A 7272-nucleotide genomic window follows, 5' to 3' on the forward strand; every position below is an offset into this window, starting at 1 on the left:
AATAAGTTATCTTTGGGGTAAGTGATTTTTTTCTACAAATCATAAAGATTCTCTTCGTGAAGTTCGCGCATTGTCATACGGAATCCGCGTGTGCAATTATCATCGCCAAAATAAAGGTTATATTGTTAAAATATAATCGATATTTACTTTCCTCCCCCGGATTCGAACACTGTTAAAAGTATCCTCCTTTGCATAACGCATATTCTCCGATTGAATTATTTATACGAAACGAAGGTCACTCTAAGTCACGATAAATTTTTAATGAGAATATTATTCAGAGCTTAGTTAAGATAAATGATAACATAAAAATTTCAATGGACAAAGTTAATCTTTGAAGAACAACAGACACTTTTAGTCATCAATGCGTAAAAGTCGGTTTATGAATTGGTCTTTTATCTGTAATTGCAAAATTATCTTTGCAACTGAATAAACGTTTGTGTCTGTGACATCTAATTGATACAAGTATAAAAAGCACACAAATATTGTTTCAACAAAGCTGTTTATGAGGGGTGCGGTCAATCAGCTTTAAAGAGAGTCAGGCTGTCTCGGCCGACTATCTGACAATGAGTCGGCACGCGAGGTTATACGTACTTACTTAATGATTCTTTGTGACATCATTCTCTGAATGAATAGCATGCAAAACCTTGGCATTCTAGAGAAAAATTTTTTCAATGTTGAAAATAACGTTTCACCAAGAAAAATGCAAAATAAATATTTATTTATAATTTCCGAATAATAAAGATAGTTTCCAGAGCTTAAAAACAATTGAGCAGAAAATGCAAAACCTCGAAAGTAAAATAAAAAAAGAATTACAGGGTGATTCCGCGCGAAATCGATCACTTTTCGACGTCGACACGAGGGATTTTGTTCCAAATGAAATATTATGTAGTACACGTGATTTTAGGGGGAGTTTAAGTCATCATTTATCTGCTTTCGAGTTTGTTTAAAAAATACGGACTTTTGAATTCGGCAACTTTTGCCCGTTTTCATGAAAACGGGCTGTGCTTGTCGATTTTTATCTCGGAAACTATTGGACGAATTGAGCTCATTTTTTTTTGTTTCAATCTAAAAGGGTGGCCCTATTGTAACAATATTTTTGTGAGAAGATGGAACGGAATAGACAATTTCAAGCTTTTGTAAAACGATTTCGTCGTCTCGTGCACGCTTCGCAAACGCCTCGCTTTTCGTCCTTCTCGCGACCACGAGCGCGGCATCAAACGCACCGCGGCGTAGCTCCCTCAAAGAACCGCGATCCGATTACAGTAAATTCTCCACAAGTGTCAGTCAGTTTGGATTCTACAAGTGTCAGTATAGATGGTACTACGCCTAGGCTGCGTCACTGCTGCGCCTATGTTATCTCGCTCGCTGTCGGTCAAGCGTGTAACGCTACACCACTCGGTTTCTTTTACGAGATTTCACGGCTCGACAATTCATAATAGAAAAATATAATTTCTTTAATTTTACTTTTATTCATCTGAAATTTTTTTTAACATGTTGGTGAGATTTTTCTGATGAAAATGAATTTAAATCTCTTGGTTGCTTCGACTCACGTTTCATCCTTATCTTTTATTCGCTGTCCTTGTCTACGTTCGGCAAACTACAAAGGCGGGCGCGAGGCTCGAAAACGTAGTCCCTGACTCTACAAGTGTCAGGTTTAGGTTCCTTGCGGACTGACACTTGTGGAGAATTTACTGTACACATTTTGTTGTCGCCACATTTTTGCTAATATTAATAACAGTATTAATCATGACGTCGTATTGTCTTCTCGCTCCGATTAACTGTCGTGACGTCATCGGGGCATCAACCGCGCCATGTGATCAACCGCCGAAAATTCGTTATCGAACGACGGTCGTATACGATTCGGTAGCGATAACTATACGAAACGATACGATACCCAGGCTTGATCCAGACACGATACCGAGACGATAGGAAGGCGATATTGCATCAACGAGGTTCAGAATCGTTAATTCGAAACTGAGCCAGAGCGAGTCCCACTATCGATCAGAATCGTAACGCTCGCAACACTAGGTACGGACCTATCTGGTTTCACTATAATCATCATTATAACGACAGCGGGGACATACATTTATATAAACAGCGATATCGTAATACGAATTGTTTAAACTATACATTCGAACATGTACGTGTGTGTATAACATACAAGGTGTCTTTTTTAACACGTTGACTGCCACGCCAGATTTACATGTTGCTCTCAGGGGGCCAGAAGAAAATTTTCATTATTCTAAGCGTAGTATTATATTATGCCAATTATTCTTTATTTTTTTCTTTTTAATTCAAAATAATGTCCAGTTAGCTATCATGTTCGAAATTTTTTGTTAACGATATTCCTTTTATTTTAATTATTCTAAACATCTGAAGCCCTCCGGTCACTGATGACCACCGTTGCCCCATCGAGGGAATAATCTCCGGTCACAAGTGACCTAGAAGCTATCAAACAAATATTCACAATATAAAATATATTCATTAATACGAAAAGTTGCTTGGTATATCGGGGGCATAATGTGGCATAAATAGTTTTTTCGCGGATGAAGTAGCGAGGGAGATTCCAAGGTCAAGTTCATTATCTTAAATGAAGTGCAACATTTTTCTATTCTTAATATTATAACGTTTGTTGAGACGAATTGTACGATGTGCTGCATTAAGTCATTTCGTTTTATGGAAAGTTGGAAAATCGTGAAAAATTTTTATTAGTAACACAGTCAAGTAGGATTTAGCAGTGTGACACGTGTTGACCTGATTCCCATATCCTACCCTATTTTGCGATTTTTCGTAAAACAAAATTATAGTAAAAAGAAAGTATGTATAGCGTTCCGTTCAAAAAACAAATTTAACCTCGAAATCCCCCCCACTACTTCACCCGCGACAAAACTATTTATACCACATTATGTCCCGCATCGCACCAAACAACTTTCGTAAGAACATTTCTTCGATAGCTTCAGTTCCGTCTGAGATATTCCACTGTGTCCAGTTAAAAATGATACCCTGTATACATGGTGATAGGTATAAAAGCGAAATCTACCACCCAAGGTTTAATTTCTAAAGTAAGTTATTTCTCTCTGTTCCTGCAGTGAAGGATCCATTCCGCGGCCTCAGTCGTTTAGGAATTAGCAGTGGGTGCCGTATCGTAAACCTCTAACGTACCACTTCGTTATTATCCTAATAAATGTACACCGCTGCTTCCAATTTTTCTGCAAACTTCCATGTAGAAGTTTATGTACCAGATGTATGCCAATATAGGTGAAATTTTGATTTGTTTATTGCAGATAAGCCTATTCACAGATGGATATCCTTATCCATGATTTGTCAGTCGCGTTACCACCTGCTTGAAAACTAATGTATAAAAATTTTAAGCACCCTACAAAAATGTTCTCGTAGATTTCAGCAGTACCTAGGAAGAAATTTGTTTTTTGAGCGTTTTATAGAAATAGAAAAGAAAGATTTCTCGCAATGTTACGGAAAACCTGCTTTTTCTGGCCAACAGTCAATTTTTCAAGTTTAATATTTTGAAAAAAATTTTTCGCTATAAAGTGACAACCCTTCAAAGTTTCTAAACACAAAATATTATTCATTTCAGATAGTTCTGTGATCAGACATAGCGTTCTGAAGATAAAATCGTAACATTGAAAGCAAAATTAAACGTTGCAAGTATGTACTCGTTACAGAGCATTAAAATGCAGCTTTGAATTACGGTTTTATACATGTCAGCATTTTATGTATTTAATCGTGCTGTAAGCACTTTTTAATTTATGTATAAACAGTACAAAATTTATGACAATTTAAACTTGAATAGGTTTTTAAAAAGATGTTTAAAAGTGTTAGACATGGGTTTTTTCTATTAATAGCTACACAATTATAAAGAGGAGAGTGCAACTTTTAAATATATCTGAATTTTAAGAAATAGATGACCGAGGTATTATAACTGTTATACCCTCAAATATTTTCTTTCTTACAATTAGTCTTTTAGTCTTAGGCTTAGACTTACATGTACCCACAACTAATCACCAACTTTCACCATTGCTCACACTGGACTCTTCACCTTCCAATTCTCCTACACAGTCGCAACCCAAAGTTCATCTTCGTCAAACACTTAAAATTTAAGGGTTAAAATTTAGGGCTATTTAATAGCCCTATTTTTCCATCCTCGTGACATTCTCTGTATTGTCATCCGCACGTCACGTTCCGCCAGGTTTAATAAAGTTTGTTTTCTACGCAACGTCGATCTGTAATGTACCTAATGTATTATACATGTAGGTATGTATGTATATGCACTTGCAACTAGAAGTATAGAATTCTATACTTGGTGTACGATTGAACGATATCCTATCCTATACTTTATTCGTAATTTCATATTTATATTTAATTCCAATTCCAACCACTACTATTGTTGTAATCTTATTCTATACTGAATCGATAACGTTGGTAACGACACGAAAATGGTAAGGGTCTTCACAGCCCTAAAGCCCCGGACAAAATGTCCAATAAGATGCAAGGTCTATCTGTATGTCGTCTGTGCTATTACCTTCCGCTATTTTCCTTAAATGTTCACTTGCAGATTCAATCTGAACCGTGAGGATGCTGGTCGGTAGAATACCAGCCGGCGATGATATACCGACTGCAGCGTAGAAGATAAAGCCGCAGCGTCGTTGATGAGGTAGATGGCGTCGATGTAATGATCTGCTTCTTCGATGTAAATTAAACGCGACGCGTGATTTTATACTTGATAGTTAACTAGTAGGACTTTAACGTCGGACTAAAGTTTTAACTGAATTTAAATAATTTAAGTATATTTTAACAATAGAACAAAACTAAAGAAGTACAATTAAATTATAGAACGACTAAAACTAGGACTTAAACTAGAGAGCAAAACTCGTGGCTTAATTTACATTTAGAATGATTAATTAAACGTATGAATGATCTGAAAGTCATAACATTAGAAACTACGTGCTATGCGAAAAGCCGTATATGGATGCTGACATAACGGAAAAACAATTGAAGGATGATTAGTGAAATAAGAGAATAACGTTTGAGTTTTCTAACTAGGTGTTTTCGGAGATTTACGCGTGCAGCTGCACGCGCATGCATTACGTCTGTTACTTTATACACACATTACAATTTAACAGTACGCTAAGGTCCTTATCCTATGTTACAATGGGTACAAGCTATATTTAAATATAAGGTAGAATTATGATTATGTATAAAATATCATCTACTGTTTGCTATAAATATGTAAATACTTACACGGGTAAGTACATTGGAACTAGGGAGAGTAGATTCGCATGAGAATCGCAGAGTGTAGACTTTATGATTGGTGCGCATGCGTCGCGGAGCAAGTGCGTCACAACGGTAACGTGAATTGCACTTGGACGAATTTGGGCTGATGCTGTTTTACTCGTTAAGTTTTCGTTGGTTACCGACAATCGATGCTTTATGGGTGGTGTTTTTGGCGCCGATTTGCTTGAATTTGAATCGCATGAATGAGTTTTATTCTGCTAACCTTTGCTTTTCTTTCTAGTGTCCAGGAGATGTCTTACCTTCGTCCTTTGGGCTGGTGCTTGGAAGAGTTCCCTCTCGGATAGTTGTTTTTCGTGACCACTATCGTTTTTCTGACTTTGACGTTGCGCTGCTTGGGGATGGACTTGAAAGGGGAATTCCCGACATCTTTCACTTACTCGTCGCGCTTTTAGCGTTCGTTGGAGACTCGCTGTATTAAATTTGCGAAAGTCTGCGCTCGGTCCCTGGAGTGGATTATTTTACTCAGCGTTTGTGGTGTGTGCTCAATTTCTCTTGAACCTGGGGTGAGGGGGAGTACTTATACTCACCAACAAGGGCTGTTCGGTAAGTGATACACGTCGATTTTGATGAATCGACAAACCTAAGAAATTTGCCATATTTGGTTGATACTACATACTTTCCTACTTTAAGGGAGGAACCATTCCTTTTTTCCGATTCGCCCTTTTTATTTATGCGCTTATAACTTCTAACGACAGAAGATACCAAAAAATGATTTAAATAAAAGTTATACCGTTTATGAAGTCCTATTAATCCATAAAAATATTTCGAAAAGATTAAATTCAACTCTGTATAATAATGTACAATTACCGTAATTACCGTGTATAAAATTGTCATACTAATATACAATTCAAATTATTAGTTATTCCAACGAGTTTCATATTAATTATTTATCGTGTTTTATTTATTCGTTTATTTTTTTCTTTCATTTTGATATAAAAATTAACGTACAAATGTGTGTGGTATTATATAATATGAATAAGAAACGATTATTTCATAAAATATTAGTACTTTTCTTCAATTATTAGACATTTTTGTTATAAAACACTTTACATATTGAAATACGTTGTATCAATAAATATACACATATAAGTACATAATTTAATATTTAAAAACACACTATTTAAAAATCAATGTGAATGATGAACACATTCAATATCCAATATTAATAATAAACATATCTACAGACAAGAATAGGAAGTAATTACATGACATATGAAAACAAAAAAATATATTTTTATTCATATATTTTCTATTATGTTTATATAAAGTCAATTAACTTTTAAATAATATATTTCATATGTAAAACATAAATATAAAACATATTTTTAATTCAAATCAGAATGTTTACACCTATTTATTCATTGAGACAATGCATACATATAATCATTTGTAGTTCAATATGGTAAGGGAATAACATATGGGTTATTATATTCTACTTAAACGAGGTTATTGTTATTTGTTCGTGTTATAATTATATAGATGAATGACATTCACTGATATTTTTCAGAACTGCTATTATATATTGCTTATTTACACTTTCCTTGTTTATGCAGTAGTGGTATGTTTTTAAAAAATGTTATGTTGTGTATTTACATACGCGAATGTGAATACGACGTCATAATTTAACAGTGTGTTGCATGTAGTATACATATACTCTCTTGAGAAAACAGAGATGACGTAATGGAAATATACGTCACACTTAAATATAAGTATGGCTTAGGGCGGTGGCATGTGTCACCATTTCGATCGATAATTGTTTCAACGGTAGTTCTCAAGTCGATCATTTAACATCACCTATGTATTTCTTATGCTATTGAATTCTGTGCATCTTTTGAACTACGCATTGCCTTTTAAAGACTACTTTTCTGATGACTATATGAGGGAATGTTGTTACACAGCAAGGAGGTTATATAGTGTTCTCATTTTGACAGGCGCGAGTACCGACCTTTGTGGTGGGAC

At 35.2% G+C, this 7272-nt stretch overlaps 1 protein-coding gene across 1 annotated transcript in view; it reads left to right on the plus strand.

Moving 5' to 3' along the window:
* The window catches only part of LOC108573569, a 20802-nt gene that overhangs the window by 3166 nt on the left and 10364 nt on the right, over positions 1-7272 (plus strand). The window lies entirely within an intron of this gene.

The sequence above is a fragment of the Habropoda laboriosa genome, unplaced genomic scaffold, assembly GCF_001263275.1.
Source record: "Habropoda laboriosa isolate 0110345459 unplaced genomic scaffold, ASM126327v1 scaffold158, whole genome shotgun sequence".
Lineage (NCBI taxonomy): Eukaryota > Metazoa > Arthropoda > Insecta > Hymenoptera > Apidae > Habropoda > Habropoda laboriosa.